This window comes from Dama dama, chromosome Y, assembly GCF_033118175.1.
Source record: "Dama dama isolate Ldn47 chromosome Y, ASM3311817v1, whole genome shotgun sequence".
Classification (NCBI taxonomy): domain Eukaryota; kingdom Metazoa; phylum Chordata; class Mammalia; order Artiodactyla; family Cervidae; genus Dama; species Dama dama.
In genome coordinates, this window is record NC_083715.1 from 14,121,464 (window position 1) to 14,142,472 (window position 21,009).

Sequence of the window (21,009 nt, forward strand, 5' to 3'; positions counted from 1 at the left end):
GTGGGCCCCAACATTATCTTCTTGATGGCTATTCAGCAGACTTGTTATTTTGGAGTTCTCACAGGAGAAGATGAGCATAGGTCCTTCTACTCTGCCCTCTGGAGAGAATACTACTGCCTTCAAAAATTTCCTAGGCATGGTCATGATAATGAATCCAATACACAGCAGAAGATCAAGAAGGCAATTCAGGAGATGGCTTCACTCACACCCCAGATCAAACTCAAGGGAAGTGCTGTGAAGCTCATTGTCCTTGTGGGAACAGACATTTGTGGAGAAGCACTGTGGGTAGTGTGGACCAGTAGTCACCATGTGTTGGGCCCGTTGGATGACCTTCAGTTGCACCTTTCCACTCAATGCCCTGATGCCACTGGCATGCCAGCGATCCATGGGCCAGGTCTTTCCTATGGGAAAGACTAAAGATCTCTTCAGGAAAACTAGACACATCAAGGGAACATTTCATGCAACATTGGGCACAGTAAAAGACAGAAAATGTTTGAACCTAAGAGACTCAGAAGATATTATGAAGAGATGGCAAGAATATAGGGAAGAACTATAGAAAAAACATCTAATGACCCAGATAACCACAAAGGTGTGATCACTCACTTAGAGACAGACATCCTGGAATGTGAAGTCAAGTGGGCCTTAAGACGCATCACTATGAACAAAGGTAGTGGAGGTGATGGAATTCCAGTTGAGCTCTTTCAAATCCTGAATGTGGTGGTAATGTACTCCACTCAATATGCCAGAATATTTGGAAAATCAGCAGTGGACACAGGGCTGCAAAAGCATATTAAAAAGAGACATTATTTGGGGATGAAGGTATAGTCAAAACTATGGTTTCTCCAGTAGTCATGAATGGGTGTGAGCACTAGATCATAGAGAAATCTGAGAATCAAAGAACTGGTGCTTTTAAATTGTGTTGTTGGAGAAGACTCCTGGGAGTTCCATGGACTGCAAGGAGCTCAAACCAGTCAATCCTGAAGGAAATCAGTCCTGAATTTTCATTCAAAGAACTGACACTGAAGCTTAATTTCCAATACTTTGGCCACCTGATTTAAGAATGGCCTCATTGGAAAAGACCCTGATGTTGGGAAAGATTGAAGGCAGGAGGAGAACTAGAGGACAGAGGATGAAATGGTTGGATAGCATCACTGATTCGATAGCCCTGAGTTTGCCAGAGCTGGGGGGAGTTGCTGATAGACAGGGAAGCCTGGCATGCTGCAGTCCATACGGTCTCACGGAGTCTGACACGACTGATGGAGGGAACAGAACTGAAAGTATGTGCTGTTGGGGTGGGGGGGAACATCTATGGGAAGTTTTACTTCTTTAAATTTTCTTTTTCCACCAAAATACACTGGATCGAACTCACAGGCTCCTGAACGTTCTCTATTTCTTGTTTTGATAGGCCAACACTTTACCACTGAGCTATGAAGGCAGTCCACAAAAACGATGTAACTACTGTATTTTACTTTTTACTTTGAACGGATTTTAAAATGGCAAGCCACTCCAAAGTTATTTACTGGAGAATTACATGGACAGAGGAGCCTGTGGGATTACAATCCCTGGTAGGAAAAGACTGAGCTAGTAACACTAGTGATTGCAACCACTAGAGGGAGCTGTCTTCCCACTTCCTGTGGCACACGTAATGACGTCAGCCGTATTCCCTAGTGGGCATGACAGAGAGTCAGGAAACGCTTTCGACGACAAGCGTAGCGGTCGCCGTTTTGTCTCGGCGTTTGAGGTAAAAATGTATATCCGCGAAAGGGACAGCAGGGAGAGCAGGGAAGGCTGAGGCTGCAGCAACTATCCTTAGGTAGTCGGAGGGGGCGGAAGAGCAAAAAGAGTGCGGTGTCGGGTTTGGCTTCTGTTCCACGTGGAGTTGCCAGCGGAGCCACCTGGAGAGTCGGAATTGGTAACAAATGGCTTTTCTCCGCTGCCCTCCCTGGCAGCATTATCGGGAAGGGATTTTTAGGCAGCTTTTTTCAGTAGCGTTTTCGGGAAGGGTTTTCAGGAGCTCCAGGGATACAGGAGAAGGGACAACAGAGGGTGAGTTGGGGGGATGGTATCACTGACTCAGTGGACGTGGGTTTGGGTGGACTCGGAGAGTTGATGATGGACAGCGAGGCCTGGCGTGCAGTGTTTCATGGGGTTGCAAAGAGTCAGACATGACTGAGCAACTAAACTGAACTGGGATACCCTAAACTGAGTTTAAGGGGCGGTGTAGGTGCAGGCGCAAGGGCATAACATTCAAGTGCAGGGGCGGATGCGGCAGCTGAAGCATCCACCCACACCCCCACCCCGGGCCCCTTGCGTACCCACACTCACCACCCTGGGAGCCCCGTTTACCAGTGATGTCAAGGTAATATTCCTTAACAATCACCATATTCCAGAAGTACGGGTTGTCCCGAAAGGAGAAGTTCAGGTTACAGCGGGACCGTGGATGGCTCCCCACCTGCATCTGCCAGCACAGGGAGGAGGGAAAAGGTGCAAGCATCGAGGGGCCTCTGCTTGCCTCCCAGGCGGGCTTTAACAGCCTCCATGACGCCTCTGCAAAGTCTAACAATACATGCCTGTGAATTACAGCATCCCTCACCTCCTTATCAAGTGCCATACCCACCCATCCTCAGTCTCCCTCACTGACCTTGAAGTCGATCATGTACCTAAGAAAATCTTCATCCTGAGCACTGGATTTGATTGACACTTGAGGGTGGTTCATAATCTGCTTTGGGTCAAGGAGACATTCAGGCCACATGCCGGGCCAAGAAGAGCCAGGGGCAACAGCCCTAGTCTGGCCTGGAGAAGGACACTGGAACAGGCATCTGCAGGGATGCTGGGCACTCACGCTTGCCCGGTCATGACTCACATATTCAGGCCGTGCCATACCATCAGACCTGCTCGTGTTTCTGGGTTCCCTGTGCTGTTCCGCAGCTCAGGTGGTCTGCAACCCAGAAGCAGGGGCTATTTCTCACCTCTTCTGCCTGCCTCCTGGCCCGTGTTTGCTGGGTAGTAGCATGTCACTGGCAATATGGTTAGCTCTTGCAGTCCTTATGACTACCGTATCTGAAAGAAACTGGGGTGTATGTGTGTTTCTATGTGGTTCTGAATTTGCTGGTATCTCTGTGTGTGTGTGTGTGTGTGTGTGTGTGCGCGCGCGCGAATGTGCGAGACTGCCATGTCTCAGCTATTTCCAGGGATCATCCACATTTATAACAATAAATGTCTGCAGTTGCTGCTCTAGTGTACTCTCTCTGGTCATCCTGACCTAGAGGCCCTGGGTACTGATCCTCCTCAGATGCAGGCCTGAAGGGGAAACCCCGAGGCATGGCTGTGACACTTCCAGGTGTGGCTCTGACCAGATACTCCTCGGCTGTGCCTTTGGAACCTGCCAATGCCCAGAAGCACACTTCCGTCAGCGGCCTGCAGCACCCTACCTCTGCCCTCGCGACACACGCGCACCCCCCCCTACTCCTGCATATGTTCCTGCTTCTACTCCACCTCCTCCTGCTCTTCCCGACAGGCAAACACCTAGGAGCAGCAGGAAGGATACAGCTTTGGCCCAGAAGCCAGGGATGCCCTGGAGGATGGCGCTTCTCCGAGCCAAGTGACCCTTCCTCCTCAGATGGTTCATGCGCATGAAGCGCACAGAGGCTCGGCGGTTTTCCTCATGCAGGGTGCTCACTTCCGACTGCAGGGCGGTCAGTGCCTATAGCGCATTTGGCACCAGCCGCTCATTCGGGCCTCCAGGTCTTTCCAGAACCTGCTCTTCCACCGTCTTTTCCTACAGTTCTCGGGTGGACCCCTGATCTCGCTCCTGATCTGGCACAACCTCCACCTCCTCCATGACGTCTTCTGCCAGCAGCTGACACACCTGCCCGATCCCCGCCTCGTCTCCGTCCACCAGGGCCCACCCACTGTCCTCCACCGCCTCCGCCATGTAGACGGTGACCTTTTCGCCTGCTGTGCCAACTGCTGGCTGCAAAGTCCCAGCCGTGCATGGCATCGCGACGGCAGGCCCCTTGGCCACTGACCCCTGAGCACCCGGGCTCCCAGCTAAGAAGGTCCGGAGTCCTGGGACGCTCCCGCCTTACTCTGGCCGCCTCTCACGCTCCTCTGGGACCTGGCTGTGACCCCGAGCTGGGGCAGATGCGAAGGGACCAGACATAATAGCACAGCAGGTGGTGCGCAATGACGGCCTGGCTGAGGTAACTGGGTGTGGCTCGCTAGCTCTTTGGGGCGGGGTAAGAGCGGAATGGTCAGGAGGTGGGGCCTGGTGTGTGGCGGGTGGCCTGAGGCTGAAGAAAGGTGTTCCGGAGAGGCCAGGACAAGGTGAACGGAGATCAGCCCAACACGCAGGACCTCTAGGCTGTGAGACAGGCTCAGGCTGCAGGGTCAAATCGACCAGTGGCAGAGAGTGTAGTGGGCGGCACCCCGAGGGAAACTCCCCTAGACCAGAGGGCGACTTCCCCGCTTCCTGGGCTGCAGCGCCCCCAAGTGGCGCCACTCGGCTTCAGGGAGGGCATGGCTATTGCATCTGGCCTTACTGCAGGCACTGGCATTGAATTGGCCTCTGGAGTTTCAAGCCATGTGTTCTCGCTCTGCAATCGAAAGAGCACACTGCTGTGTCCCATGGGACCGCCCATCCCTGGGAGCTCTCCTTGAGTATCTAAAGGATAGGCAGGGGCGCAAAGTGGCTGGATACTTTCCTTCCTGGGACAGGAGCCTGCTGCTGTCTGGATGGTAGGGGAGTGTGTACAAACCCCAACCCTTGCAACACTTGACCTCCACTCTTCAGGGGAACCAGAGCCATAGGGCAGAGATCTCTCTTTTTGTCTCTGCTTCTCGCCTATCACTGATTCTGGTGATCCTGCTGTTTGTGCACCAGGGAATGCTGTCTGTGTGTCTCCGACTCTTTAAGTGGTGCTGTGGTCCTCTGCCATTCTCCGGACATGAGCGCTCAGAAGAGATGCTTCACCTTGGAGTGAAGGCAAGCCCTTCACCCCCTCAGTGAGTCACACCCATGGCAGATGAGACTGTTCTGGGCCACAGGATCGTAGAGTGCTCTCTCAAACTGCGGTGGGTGGTTACTGCTGAAGCACAGAAGGGGACGGGCGACCCTCCCTCCCTCGCTGGGCAGACAGGAACACTGCACAGGACTCTGGCAGCATGGCCACACCTTGCGAAGAGGGAGAAACGGGTCACGGTCAACTGGCATGACGCAACTCCCTGAACCTTGCTGGAATGCCTACCAGTGAGAGGCTAAGGACACCAGAGCTTTGAGTTCCATGACACACCAGTGCCAGAGGCCTGCACGATGGCCCGTTTACCCTATCCAGGCCCTTTCAAAGAGGTTCTGTTCTCCAGGTGAGAACACATCCCAGCCTACCCGGTGGCCCAAATCTTTGGGGATGGTACCAGCAAGTCGATCAACCTAAGCCATCCTTCCTATAGTCCTCATAGGCGGTATCTGTGTTCTGCAAAGGGTACAAAGAGAGATGTGTAACACTCGATGATTCTGCAGGTAGCAGGTGCTTATTCACCAATGCTGCTGTATCACTGAAACCTTACAGAAAAGGCAAGGGGTGCTCATGGTCGTGGTGATGACATGGAAAGAATGCCCAGCACTTAAGAAAAATGCCAAGGACCTCATAGCTGTTTGTCCAAAGGGCTGTTGGCTCACCCACCACAGCTTCTGTGCCTGGGACTACAGCCCAATTGTGTCTTGGCTCATCTGCACTCAACGATCATGCCCATGTGATTTCCTCCTGCCTCTCCTTTCTGCCACAGGTCCGGGCTGCAGGCCTCTATTTTGATGTGGAACTTCCCTGGCTTCACTTCTTCTGCTGGCAAGAGTCTATGTTCCCTTCATGTTTTCGCTGTCCTTTCTTGCGTCACCTAGCTAGGTGTCTTCTGACTGCTCACCCTCATAAATGTAATGGTAGGCGCTTCTGCGCTTGAATATGCACACATGTCCACATGTCCACACTCACATCCCTGAGAGGAGACTTACACATGTGCGGAAGTACAGGCTTTCTTGTACAGGAACATGGATTTTGGTAAGTACCCAACATTCTTTGTCCATGTTATTTTCCTTCACTTGCTCGTTGATACTGTCAGCTTGCACTTCTATCTCTGTGATTTGTGCTCAAGGTTAAGAAGATATTGGCATTGTTCATGACAGGAACGAACCTGCACAGCATCTGGCAGGCCTGGAAGTGCTTGGTTTGGACAGCTGAGTGACTTGTGCCTGTGTTCCACATTCTGCCATAACCGTGGGCAGGTTCACAGTACCAGTCATGTTGGCATGATTCCATTACCTGTGCTTTCCTTCAGGGATCCAAAAAACAAGGGCCTTTGGGCTCAGCTGACTTGGAGAACTGCTTTCTCAATGTGCACCTCTCTACATCATGCCTTGTCAAGTCTGTGCCCCATTGCATGCCTATATCCCTTAGGGCCCACAGCATTCTGGCTGAGGGCCCCTGTCCTCCCCATCTCTGTAGCTTTCTGTGTGTACCTGTCTACCTGTGCCCCCAGCGCTCCCTCCCTGTAGCTGGAGAAGGCCAATGAAATGCCCAAGTCTCCAACAGCCCCAAGGGACCGTGGCAGGCCTGGGACTGATACAATGTTGTGAAGAAGGTGCACATGCCTCTATAGGGTCTCTTCCAGTACAAGACATGGGATCTGAGACCAGAAAGGGAAGGTGGCATCCCTAGAACTAGTCCCTTCAGTTTATTGATACCCAGACCCACGGAGTCCCGAACGGATGATGCCCTGGGAAACTGGCGCTTTTAGACCCACGGCTCATGCCCCTCTTGGGCAGAAAGCACCATTTCTATCTCAAGTGAACCTAGAGGGCTTGATCCCACCCAAGGCTTCAATCATTTGATAAATGCCAGGCCTTTATTTCAGTTGCTCTCACTAGGCCCAGGTAGGATTCTGGAAAGACAGGAATCCCTGCTTGCCTACCTAGCACATGTGCCAAGGAAGGCAGTCCCCAGTTGTGCCCAGGGACATTGAAAATGGTCACCTGGAAAGTAGGGTCCCTCTGAGTGCGCCTGGTGCAGATACCCTAAGACCAAATCGGAGATTCTGCTCCAGTGAGACTGCCAGAATCCACCCTCAAGATCAGACTGTCATCTTTGCCACTCTGGCCTTACAACCAGGGGCAAGACCCTAGACGAGGGAAGGGATTCACGTCAGAGGGTTCAGCACGAACCATGAGGTATCTTTTGGCAGGGCCATGGAAAACAAGCAGGCTCTGTGCAGACCCCAGGGCCCTCTTTGTCTCCCACTGTCCCAGGGACCCTTGGGACAAGCAGCCAGCCCACCATCCTGTGTCTTCCAACTTCCCTGCTTCACAGGCACACGCCAGCAGAGGGACACACACGTACACCCCACGCATGTGCTCTCCTCGCCTTTCTGCACTGCCAGGGTGGTTGCAAGTGCCTTGTGGCAGGCCATGCTCACACCCTGTGCCTGCTAGGATGCCTGGGGTTTTGCACGGACAGCCTACCTCAGCAGAGCTGACATGTAGTGTTCGATCGTGCCAGTGTGTGCTCCTTCAGGAGGCAGCATGCTGCCTGACGGGCTGATCCTGGGCAGCACGGGCCCAGAACTTCTCCCGTGTATCCTTCTCACATGTGTGGAAAAAGGCTCCAGGGCAACAGGCTCTCTGTGCCTCCTCCTCCTTTGGGTCTCTGCCCTTCTCTACAGGACCTTAGCCTCCTCACCACTCCGGGACCTGCCATAGCCACGTCCAACATGTCCATTAGCTGGCCCACTCTGCCACAGACTCGGGGGTACAGAGGCAGTGGTTTCAAAGCCCCACCCCACCTGATTTTTCCTGGGCGAATCCTCTGATCATCCAACCCTCCACCTGGTCCAAATACACAAAAAAACATGGTAGAAAATGTGAATGTGTTTTCCTTTTTGGTCTAGTTGCACACATGGGCACCATGCTCTGAATTATCACTGGCCATCCTTTCCTCTTTCCCACCCTGGACAGGATCACTGCAGAGATAGGTCGACCAATGACCCTCAGTCTTGTGACGCCTCATGCCTCCTCTTCACATCGCTTGGCAGTTCCTCCCCTGACACCTTCATCTGTGCATCTGTCCTGAGCCAGAAACACACAGACACACACACACACACACACACACACACACACACAGACCCACATTAACACAGGTGGCAGAAAACCATATGTGTATATACACACATATGCTGGGCATGCGGAGACAAACACAAACAGGGAACACAGTTCTCTCAGTAGCTGAAGACGCCTGTGCCCAGCAGTGTGGGAAATGGCATCAGTAGGCACCATGTCCTTCCATTGGGGCCCGCTGTCGACCTCGTCCTGCAGATCTTCCATATTTTCCCAAGCTGGCCTGTAGCCGGTCCCAGCGTGGCCTCAGTGGTGGCGGTGAGATGGCGTGTGGTGGATGGGGAAATTCACAGACGACCCAAAAGTCAGCACCTAAGTGCACTGGCAGCCTAGTGAGGATGCCACTCAAGTCATAGGCTATCCCAGAAGCAGTGGCGGTAGGGAAGGACCCAGACAATCTCAAACTTTCTGAAGAGCAGAAGGTCGGGGATAGCGTGACTGAACGAAGGATGATTCTGAAAAACAGACGTCATTCACCCTGCCTCGAGCAGAATCACCGAGGATTCTGGCATTGCAACCACAGATGCTTGGAGGGAGACTTCCTTCACTCACGACCATACCGAGTCCCCAAGCCTCCAGTCTCAGCACGTCACCTGCTACGTCCAAGACCCAAACCCAGGCTCCCCAGCCACCTTGCATGAGCCTGAGGATTTCCATCTGGGAAAGGACAGTGCCCCAGCCTTTACACGGATGTCCCCTCAGGGCCCCGCTGCGGACCCCCTCACCATCTGTGTTTCTGTCAGCTTCCCCTCGTGGCACAAATTTCCTCCCTGGGGTAGTACTTCAGGGGATCGTCCCACACGTCCTGGCCAATGATCTGATGGCAATAAGAGCAAGGTCAGCCCAGGGCTGACCAGGCCCCTAAACCTCCCGTGAGAAGCCAAGAGCTCCAACATCAATCACCAATTGTGCGCAGGCCCAAACCAAACCCACCTCAGCAATCCTGTTCGATTATGGGCAGTAGTGGCCTGACAGCCAATTGAGAAAATTCAGGCTTCTGGTGTCCAGCCTGCGGCTGGGTGCTCCCCATTCAAAGTCCCAGGACCAGTGGACTGGTGAGGAACAACGTGCCCTATACCCTGTAGAAAGAGAGGGGAGACAGGGGCGGTTGCGGCAGCAGAAGCATCCACCCACACCCCCACCCCGGGCCCCTTGCATACCCACACTCGCCACGCTGGGAGCCAAGTTTACCAGTGATGTCAAGGTAATAATCGGTAACAATCAACGTGTCCCAGAAGTACGGGTTGTCCCGAAAGGAGATCAGGTTGCAGCGGGACCGTGGATGGCTCCGCACCTGCACCTGCCAGCACAGCGAGGAGAGAAAAGGTGCAAGCATCGAGAGGCCTCTGCTTGCCTCCCAGGCGGGCTTTAACAGCCTCCATGACGCCTCTGCAAAGTCTCACAGTTCAGGCCCATGGATAAAACCATCCCCCACCTCCCTGTCAAGTGCCATACAAACCCATCCTCAGCCTCCCTCACTGACCTTGAAGTCGATCATGTACCTAAGAAAATCTTCATCCTGGGCGCTGATTATGATTGACACTTGAGGGTGGTTCATAATCTGCTTTGTGTCAAGGAGACCTTCAGGTGACATGCCGGGCTAAGATGAGCCAGGGGCAACAGTCCTAGTCTAGTCCTGAGAAGGACACTGGGACAGGCATCTGCAAGGATGCTGGGCACTCGCACTTGCCCGGTCACGATTCACATCTTCAGGCCATGCCATACCAATCAGACCTGCTCGTGGCTCTGGGTTCCCTGTGCTTTTCTGCAGCTCAGGTGGTCTGCAACCCAAAAGCAGGGTCTATTTCTCACCTCTCCTGCCCGCCGCCTGGCCAGTGTTTGCTGGGTAGTAGCATGTCACTGGTAACATGGTTAGGACTTGCAGTCCTTGTGACTACCGTATCTGAAAGAAACTGGGGTTTGTGTGTGTTTCTATGTGTGTCTGAATGTGTGTGTATCTCCGGGTGTGTGTGTGTGTGTGTGTGCGCGCGCGAGACTCCCATGTCTCAGCAATTTCCAGGGATCATCAACATTTACAAAAATAAATGTCTGCAGTTGCTGCTCTAGTGTACTCTCTCTGGTCATCCTGACCTAGAGGCCCTGGGTACTGATCCTCCTCAGATGCAGGCCTGAAGGGGAAACCCCGAGTCATGGCTGTGACACTTCCAGGTGTGGCTCTGACCAGATACTCCTCGGCTGTGCCTTTGGAACCTGCCAATGCCCAGGACCACACTTCCATCAGCGGCCTGCACCACCGTACCTCTGCCCTCGCCACACATCCGCACCCCCCCACTCCTGCACATGCTCCTGCTTCTGCTCCACCTCCTCCTCCTCTTCCCGACAGGCAAACACCTAGGAGCAGCAGGAAGGATATAGCTTTGGCCCAGAAGCCAAGGATTCCCTGGAGGATGGTGCTTCTCTGAGCCAAGTGACGCATCCTCCGCAGATAGTTCATGCGCATGAAGCGAAAGGAGGCTCGGTGGTTTTCCTCATGCAGGGAGCTCACTTCCAACTGCAGGGTGGGCAGTTCCTGTAGCGCATTTGGCGCCGGAAGCTCACGCGGGCCTCCAGGTCTTTGCAGGCTCTGCTCCTGCAGCGTCTTCTCCTCCAGCTCCTGGGAGGACCCCTGATCTCACTCTTCATCTGCCACAACCTCCACCTCCTCCATGACGTCTTCCGCCAGCAGCTGGCACACCTGCCCGATCCCCGCCTCGTCTCCGTCCACCAGGGCCCACCCGCTGACCTCCACCACCTCCACCACTTAGCGGGAGACCTCTTCCCCTGTTGTGCCACCTGGTGGCTGCAAAGTCCCAGCCGTGCATCGCATCGTGAAGGTAGACCCCGTGGCCACTGCCCCCTGAGCACCCGTGCTCCCACCTAAGAATATCCGGAGTTGCGGGACCTTACTGCCTTCCTCCGGCTGCCTCTAACGATCCTCTGGGACATGGCTGTGACCCCTAGCTGGGGTAGATGCGAAGGGACCTGACATAATAGCACAGAAAGTGGTGCGCAATGGCCACCCGGCTTAGGTAACCGGGTGTGGCTTGCTAGATTTTTGGGGCGGGGTGAGAGTGGAATGGTCAGGAAGTGGGGCCTGGTGTGTGGCGGGTGGTCTGAGGCTGAAGAAAGGGGTTCTGGATAGGCCACGACAGGGTGCACGGGGATCAGCCCAACACGCGGACCCCTAGGCTGTGAGCTAGGCTCAGGCTGCTGGGTCAAATCGAGACTAATGGCAGAGAGTGTAGTCGGCGGCACGCTGAGGTAAACTCCACAAGACCAGAGGGTGGCTTCCCCGCTTTCTCAGCTTCAGCGCCCACACGTGGTGCCACTCGGCTTCAGGGAGGGCATGGCTATTGCATCTGGCCTTACTGCAGGTGCTGGCATTGAATTGGCCGCTGGAATTTCAAGCCATGTGTTCTCGCTCTGCAATCCAAAGAGGACACTGCTGTGTCCCATGGGACCGCCCATCCCTGGGAGCTCTTCTTGAGTATCTAAAGGATAGGCAGGGGCGCAAAGTGGCTGGATACTTTCCTTCCTGGGACAGGAGCCTGCTGCTGTCTGGATGGTAGGGGAGTGTGTGCAAACCCGAACCCTTGCAACACTTGACCTCCACTCTTCAGGGGCACCAGCTCCATAGGACAGAGATCTCTCTCTTTGTCTATGCTTCTCGCCTGTCACTGATTCTGTTGATCCTGCTGTTTGTGCACCAGGGAATGCTGTCTGTGTGTCTCCGACTCTCTAAGTGGTGCTGTGGTCCTGTGGAATTCTCCGGACACCAACGCTCAGAAGAGACGCTTCACCTTGGAGTGAAGGCAAGCACTTCTATTCCTCAGTGAGTTGCACCCATGGCAGATGAGACTGTTCTGGGCCACAGGGTCGGAGAGTGCTCTCTCAAACTGGAAATCACACGGTGGGTGGTCACTGCTGAAGCACAGAAGGGGACGGGCGACCCTCCCTCCCTCGCTAGGCAGACATGACCGATTCACAGGAATCTGGCGACACGGCCACACCTTGCACTGAGGGAGAAACAGGTCTCAGTCTGCTGGCATGACGGAACTCCCTGAACCATGCTGGAATGCCTACAAGTGAGAGGCTAAGGACACCAGCACGTTGAGTTCCATGACACACCAGTGCCAGAGGCCTGCACGATGGCCCGTTTACCCTATCCAGGCCCTTTCAAAGAGGTTCTGTTCTCCAGGTGAGAACACATTACAGCCTACCAAGTGGCCCAAATCTGTGGGGCTGGTACCAGCAAGACGATCAACCTAAGCCATCCTTCCTATAGTCCTCATAGGTGGTATCTGTGTTCTGCAAAGGGTACAAAGAGAGATGTCTCACACTCGATGATTCTGCAGGTAGCAGGTGCTTATGCTCCAGTGCCGCTGTATCTCTGAAACCTTACACAAAAGGCAAGGGGTGCTCATGTTCCTGGCCAGAACATGGGAAGAATGCCCAGCACTTAAGAAGGATGCCAAGACCCTCATAGCTGTTTGTCCAAAGGGCTGTTGGCTCACCCACCGCAGCTTCTGTGCTGGGACTACAGCCCAATCTGTGTCTCGGCTCCTCTGCACTCAACGATCATGCCCATGTGATTTCCTCCTGCCTCTCCTTTCTGCCAGAGGTTCCGGTTGCAGGCGTCTATTTCCATGTAGAACTTGCTAACTCAGTGGGATCATAGGGCATGATTCCCTGGCTTCACTGCTTCTGCTGGCAAGAGTCTATGTTCCGTTAATGTTTCTGCTGTCCTTTCTTGGGTCACCTAGCTAGATGTCTTCCGTTTGTTCACCCTCACAAGTGTCCTGGTAGGCGCTTCTGTGCACGAATATGCACACATGTCCACATGTCCACACTCACATCACTGAGAGGAGACTTACACATGTGTGGAAGTACAGGCTTTTTTGTCCAGGAACATGGATTTTGGTAAGCACCCGACATTCTTTGCCCATGTTATTTTCCTTCACTTGCTCGTTGATCCTGTCAACTTGCACTTCTGTCTCTGTGACTTGTGCTCAATATTACCAAGATCGTGGCATTCTTCATGACAGGGACGGAGCTGCAGAGTGTCTGGCAGGGCTGGAAGTGCTCGGTGTGGACAGCTGAGTGACTTGTGCCTGTGTTCTCTATTCTCCCATAACCTTGGGCAGGTTCACAGTACCAGTCATGTTGGCATGATTCCATTACCTGTGCTTCCCTTCAGGGAACCAGAAAACAAGGGCCTTTGGGCTTAGATGACTTGGAGAACTGTTGTCTCGATGTGCACCTCTCTACATCATGCCTTGTCAAGTCTGTGCTCCATTGCATGCCTATATCCCTTAGGGCCCACAGCATTCTGGCTGACGGCCCCTGTCCTCCCTATCTCTGTAGCTTTCTGTGTGCACCTGTCTACTTGTGCCCCCAGCGCTCCCTCCCTGTAGCTGGAAAAGGCCAATGAGATGCCCAAGGCTCCAACAGCCCCAAGAGACCGTGGCAGGCCTGGGACAGATCAAATGTCATGAAGAAGGTGCACATGAATCTACAGGGTCTCTTCCAGTATGAGGCATGGGATCTGAGACCAGAAAGGGAAGGTGGCATCCATAGAACTAGTCCCTTCAGGTTACTACTACCCAGACCCACAGAGTGCCGAACGGATGATGCCCTGGGAAACTGGCACTTTTAGGCCCATGGCTCATGCCCCTCTTGGGCAGAAAGCACCATTTCTATCTCAAGTGCACCCAGAGGGCTTGATCCCACCCAAGGCCTCAATCATTTGATAAATGCCAGGCCTTTATTTCAGTTGCTCTCACTAAGCCCAGGTAGGATTCTGGAAAGAGAGGCATCCCTGGTTGCCTACGTAGCCCATGCGCCAAGGAAGGCAGTCCCCAGTTTTGCCCAGGAACATGGAAAACGGTCACCTGGAACGTAGGATCCCTCTCAGTGTCGTCTGGTGCAGATCCCCTAAACCAAATCGGAGATTCTGCCCCAGCAAAACTGCCAGAATCCACTATCAAGATCAGACTGTCACGTTTGCCACTCTGGCCTTACAGCCAGGGGCAAGACCCCAGAGGAGGGAAGGGATTCACGTCAGGGGGTTCAGCACGAACCATGAGGTACCTTTTGGCAGGACCACGGAAAACCAGCAGGCTCTGTGTAGACCCAAGGGCCCTCCTTGTCTCCCACTGTCCCAGGGCCCCTTTGGACAAGCAGCTAGCCCACCATCCCTGTGTCCTCCCACTTCCCTGCCTCACAGGCACACGCCAGCAGAGGGACACATACGTACACCCCACACATGTGCTCTCCTCGCCTTTCTGCACTGCCAGGGAGGTTGAAAATGCCTGGTGCCATGCCACACTCACACCCTGTGCCTGCTACGGTGCCTGAGGTTTCGCAAGGACAGCCCAAGTAAGCAGAGCTGACATGTATTGTTCAATCGTGCCAGTGTGTGCTCCTTCAGGAGGCAGCGTGCTGCCTGACGGGCTGATCCTGAGCAGCACGGGGCGAGGATTTCTCCAGTGTTTCCTTCTCACGTGTGTGGAAAAAGGCTCCAGGGCAGCAGGCTCTCTGTGCCTCCTCCTCCTTTGGGTCTCTGCCCTTCTCTACAGGACCTTAACCTTCTCACCACCCCAGGTCCTGCCATAGCCACGTCCAAAATTTCCATCAGCTGGCCCACTCTGCCACAGACTCAGGGGTCCACAGGGAGTGGTTCCAAAGCACCACCCCACCTGATTTGCCCTGGGCAAATCCTCTGACCACTCAACCCTCCACTTGGTCCAAATAAACAAAATAACACGTTAGAAAATGTGAAGGTGTATTCCTTTTTGGTCTAGTTGCACACAAGGGAGCCATGCTCTGAATTATCACTGGCCATCCTTTCCTCTTTCCCACCCTGGACAGGATCACTGCAGAGATAGGTCGACCAATGATCCTCAGTCTGGTGACGCCTCGTGCCTCCTCTTCTCGTCACTTGGCAGTTCCTCTCCTGACACCTTCACCTGTGCGTCTGCCCTGAGCCAGAAACACACACACATACACACACACACACACACACACACACACACACACACACAGACCCACATTAACACAGGTGACACAAAACCACAAGTGTATATACACACACATGCTCGGCGTGGGGACACAAGCACAAACTGGGAACACAGCTCTCTCAGTAGCCGAAGACACCTGTGCCCAGCAATGTGGGAAATGGCAACAGTAGGCACAATGTCCTTCCATTGGGGTCCCTGTACATCTCGTCCTGCAGCTCTTCCATATTTTCCCAAGCCGGCCTGAGGCCGGTCCCAGCGTGGCCTGCGTGGTGGCAGTGAGATGGTGAGTGATGGATGTGGAAATTCACAGACAACCCCAAAGTCAGCAACTAAGTGCACTGGCAGCCCATGGAGCATGTCGTTCCAGTCATAGGCTATCCCAGGAGCAGTGGTGGGAGGGAAGGACCCAGACAATCTCAAACTCTCTGAGCAGCAGAAGGCCGGGGTTAGCGCGATTAACCGAAGGATGATTCTGAAAAACAGACGTCATTCACCCTGCCTCGAGCAGAATCACCGAGGATTCTGGCATTGCAACCACAGATGCTTGGAGGGAGACTTCCTTCACTCACGGCCACACTGAGTCCCCAAGCCTCCAGTCTCAGCACGTCACCTGCCACGTGCATGACCCAAACCAAGGCTCCCCAGCCAGCTTGCATGAGCTTGAGGATTTCCATCTGGGAAAGGAGAGTGCCCCAGCCTCTACACAGATGTCCCCTCAGGGCCCCGCTGCGGACCCCCTCACCATCTATGTTTCTGTCAGCTCCCCCTCGTGGCACAAATTTTCTCCCTGGGGTAGTACTTCAGGGGATCGTCCCACACGTCCTGGCCAATTATCTGATGGCAATAAGAGCAAGGTCAGCCCAGGGCTGACCAGGCCCCTAAACCTCCCGTGAGAAGCCATTAGCTCCAACATCAATCTCCAACTGTGAGCAGGCTCATACCAAACCCACCTCAGCAATCTTGTCCGATGCTGGGCAGTTGTGGCCTGACAACCAACTGAGAAAGGTCAGGCTCCTGGTTTCCAGCCTGCGGCTGGGTGCTCCCCGTTAAAAGTCCCAAAACCAGTGGACTGGTGTGGAACGACATGCCCTATACCCTGTAGAAAGACAGGGGAGACAGCAGTGGATGCGGCAGCTGAAGCATCCACTCATACCCCCACCCCTGCCCACTTGCCTATCCACACTCACCACCTTGGGAGCCCCCTTTACCAGTGATGTCAAGGTAATATTCCTTAACAATCATCGTGTTCCAGAAGTCCGGGTTGCCCCGAAAGGAGAAGATCAGGTTACAGTGGGACCAGGGTTGTCTCCGCACCTGCATCTGCCAGCACAGGGAGGAGGGAAACGGTGCAAGCATCGAGGGACCTCTGCTTGCCTCCCAGGCGGGCATTAACAGCCTCCATGATGCTTCTGCAAAGTCTCACAGTACAGGCCCATGGATAACACCATCCCCCACCTCCCTGTCAAGTGCCATACAAACCCATCCTCAGCCTCACTCACTGACCTTGAAGTCGATCATGTACCTAAGAAAATCTTCATCCTGGGCGCTGATTATGATTGACACTTGAGGGTGGTTCATAATCTGCTTTGGGTCAAGGAGACATTCAGGCCATATGCTTGGCCAAGAAGAGCCAGGGGCAACAGCCCTAGTCTGGCCTGGAGAAGGACACTGGAACAGGCATCTGCAAGGATGCTGGGCACTCGCACTTGCCCAGTCATGACTCACATATTCAGGTTGTGCCATACCGTCAGGCCTGCTCGTGGCTCTGGGTTCCCTTTGCTGTTCTGCATCTCAGGTGGTCTGCAACCCAAAAGTAGGGGCTATTTCTCACCTCTCCTAACCACCTTCTGGCCCGTGTTTGCTGGGTAGTAGCATGTCACTGGTAACATGGTTAGGACTTGCAGTCCTTGTGACTACCGTATCTGAAAGAAACTGGGGTTTGTGTGTGTTTCTATGTGTGTCTGAATATGTGTGTATCTATGGGTGTGTGTGTTTGTGTGTGTGTGTGTGTACTTATGCACGAGACTGCCATGTCTCAGCTATTTCCAGGGATCATCCACATTTACAAAAATAAATGTCTGCAGTTGCTGCTCTACTGTACGCTCTCTGATCATCCTGACCTAGAGGCCCTGGGTACTGAACCTCCTCAGATGCAGGCCTGAAGGGGAAACCCCGAGTCATGGCTGTGACACTTCCAGGTGTGGCTCTGACCAGATACTCCTCGGCTGTGCCTTTGAAACATGCCAATACCCAGGACGACACTTCTGTCAGTGGTCTGCAGCACCTTACCTTTGCCCTCGCCACACACCCGCACCCCACCACTCCTGCACTTGCTCCTGCTTCTGCTCCACCTCCTCCTCCTCTTCCCGACAGGCAAACACCTAGGAGCAATAGGAAGGAAACAGCTTTGGCCCAGAGGCCAGGGATGCCCTGGAGGATGGCGATTCTCTGAGCCAAGTGACCCTTCCTCTTCAGATGGTTCATGTGCATGAAGCGAACACAGGCTCACATGTTTTGCTCATGCAGGGAGGTCACTTCCACCTGCAGGTCAGTCAGTGCCTGTAGCGCATTTGGCGCCGGCCGCTCACTCCGGCCTCCAGGTCTTTCCAGGCCCTGCTCCTCCAGCGTCTTCTCCTCCAGCTCCTGGGAGGACCCCATATCCCGCTTCTCATCTGCCACAACCTCCACCTCCTCCATGACATGTTCCACCAGCAGCTGGCACACCTGCCCGATCCCCGCCTCATCTCTGTCCACCAGGGCCACCCGCTGTCCTCCACCGCCTCCACTACGTGGAGGGTGACCTCTTCCCCTGCTGTGCCACCTGATGGCTGCAAAGTCCCAGCCGTGCACGGCATCGCGAAGGCAGACCCCCTGGCCACTGCCTACTGAGCACTGGGTCTCCCAGCTAAGAAGTCCCGCAGTCGCGGGACACTCCTTCCTTCTTCTGGTTGCCTCTCACACTCCTCTGGGACATTGCTGTGACCCCTAGCTGGGGTAGATGCGAAGGGACCGGACATAATAGCACAGTAAGTGGTGCGCAATTGCGGCCCGGCTGAGGTAACCGGGTGTGGCTCGCTAGCTTTTTGGGGTGGGGTGAGAGCGGAATGGTCAGGAAGTAGGGCCTGGTGTGTGGCTGGTGGCCTGGCCCCGAAGAAAGGTGTTCTGGAGAGGCCATGACAGGGTGCACGGGGATCAGTCCAACATGCGGGACCCCTAGGCTGTGAGCTAGGCTCAGGCTGCTGGGACAAATCGAGACCAATGGCAGAGAGTATAGTGCGCGGCATCCTGAGGGAAACTCCCCTAGACCAGAGGGTGGCTTCCCCGCTTTCTCAGCTTCAGCGCCCACACGTGGCACCACTCGGCTTCAGGGAGGGCATGGCTATTGCATCTGGCCTGACTGCAGGCGCTGGCATTGAATTGGCCTCTGGAATTTCAAGCCATGTGTTCTCGCTCTGCAATCCAAAGAGGACACTGCTGTGTCCCATGCGACCGCCCATCCCTGGGAGCTCTCCCTGAGTATCTAAATGTTAGGCAGGGGTGCAAAGTGGCTGGATACTTTCCTCCCTGGGATAGGAGACTGCTGCTGTCTGGATGCAAGGGGAGTGTGTACAAACCCCAACCCTTGCAACACTTGACCTCCACTCTTCAGGGGAACCAGCTCCATAGGGCAGAGATCTCTCTCTTTGTCTCTGCTTCTCGCCTATCACTAATTCTGGTGATCCTGCTGTTTGTGCACCCTGGAATGCTGTCTGTGTGTGTCTGACTCTCTAAATGGTGCTATGGTCCTCTGTCATTCTCTGGATACCAGCACTCAGAAGAGACGCTTCACCTTGGAGTGAAGGCAAGCACTTCTATTCCTCACTGATTTGCACCCATGGCAGATGAGACTGTTCTGGGCCACAGGGTCGCAGAGTGCTCTCTCAAACTGGAAAGCACACGGTGGGTGGTTACTGCTGAAGCACAGAAGGGGACGGGCGACCCTCCCTCCCTCACTGGGCAGACATGACCGATTCACAGGAATCTGGCAGCATGGCCACACCTTGCGCAGAGGGAGAAACAGGTCACGGTCTTCTGGCATGACGGAACTCCCTGAACCTTGCTGGAATGCCTACCAGTGAGAGGCTAAGGACACCAGCACGTTGAGTTCCATGACACACCAGTGTCGGAGGCATGCACGATGGCCCGTTGACCCTATCGAGGCCCTTTCAAGGAGGTTCTGTTCCCCAGGTGAGAAAATATCCCAGCCTACCAAGTGGCCCAAACCTGTGTGGCTGGTACCAGGAAGATGACCAACCTAAGCCATCCTTCCTATAGTCCTTATAGGTGGTATCTGTGTTCTGCAAAGGGTACAAAGAGAGATGTCTCACACTGGATGATTCTACAGGTAGCAGGTGCTTATGCTCCAGTGCCGCTGTTTCTCTGAAACCTTACACAAAGGCAAGGGGTGCTCATGCTCCTGGCCAGGACATGGGAAGAATGCCCAGCACTTAAGAAGGATGCCAAGGCCCTCATAGCTGTTTGTCCAAAGTGCTGTTGCCTCACACACCGCAGGTTCTGTGCCTGGGACTACAGCCCAATCTGTGTCTTGGCTCCTCTGCACTCAACGACCAAGCCCACGTGATTTCCTCCTGCCTCTCCTTTCTGCCAGAGGTCCGGGCTGCAGGCCTCTATTTCCATGTAGAACATGCTAACTCAGTGAGATCATAGGGCATGATTCCCTGGCTTCACTGCTTCTGCTGGCAAGAGTCTATGTTCCCTTCATGTCTCTGCTGTCCTTTCTTGCATCACCTAGCTAGATGTCTTCCGACTGTTCACCCTCACAAGTGTACTGGTAGGCGCTTCTGCACACGAATATGCACACATGTCCACATGTCCACACTCACATCCCTGAGAGGAGACTTACACATGTGTATAAGTACAGGCTTTTTTGTCCAGGAACATGGATTTTGGTAAGCACCCGACATTCATTGTCCATGTTTTTTTCCTTCACTTGCTCGTTGATCCTGTCAGCTTGCACTTCTATCTCTGTGACTTGTGCTCACTGTTAACAAGATGATGGCATTGTTCATGACAGGGAAGGACCTGCAGAGAATCTGGCAGGCCTGGAAGTGCTCGGTGTGGACAGCTGAGTGACTTATTCCTGTGTTCCATATTCTCCCATAACCTTTTGAAGGTTCACAGTACCAGTCATGTTGGCATGATTCCATTACCTGTGCTTCCCTTCAGGGAACCAGAAAACAAGGGCCTTTGGGCTCAGCTGACTTGGAGAACAGCTTTCTTGATGTGCACCTCTCTACATCATGCCTTGTTAAGTCTGTGCTCCATTTCATGCCTATATCCGTTAGGGCCCACAGTATTCTGGCTGAGGTCCCCTCTCCTCCCTATCTCTGGAGCTTTCTCTGTGCACCTGTCTACCTGTGCCCCCAGGGCTCCCTCCCTGTAGCTGGAAAAGGCCAATGAGATGCCCAAGGCTCCAACAGACATAGAGACCGTGGTAAACCTGGGACAGATACAATGTTGTGAAGAAGGTGCACATGCATCTACAGGGTCTCTTCCAGTACAAGGAATGGGATCTGAGATCAGAAAAGGAAGGTGGCATCCCTAGAACTAGTCCCTTCAGTTTACTACTACCCAGACCCACGGAGTCACTGAATGGATGATGCCCTGGGAAACTGGCCCTTTTAGGCCCACGGTTCATGCCCCTCCTGGGCAGAAAGCACCATTTCAATCTCAAGTGCACCCAGAGGGCTTGATCCCACCCAAGGCCTCAATCATTTGATAAATGCCAGGCCTTGATTTCAGTTGCTCTCACTAGGCCCAGGTAGGATT

General features: G+C 54.0%; 3 pseudogenes; all 3 read right to left on the bottom strand.

Moving 5' to 3' along the window:
• LOC133053626 (testis-specific Y-encoded protein 1-like) overlaps positions 1-4,162 on the bottom strand; it is a 71,476-nt pseudogene extending 67,314 nt beyond the window's left edge.
• Positions 4,163-8,900: 4,738 nt separating this feature from the next.
• LOC133053513 (testis-specific Y-encoded protein 1-like) lies at positions 8,901-11,150 on the bottom strand (annotated as a pseudogene).
• Positions 11,151-15,936: 4,786 nt separating this feature from the next.
• Positions 15,937-18,197, bottom strand: LOC133053520 (testis-specific Y-encoded protein 1-like; annotated as a pseudogene).
• Positions 18,198-21,009: the final 2,812 nt, after the last annotated feature.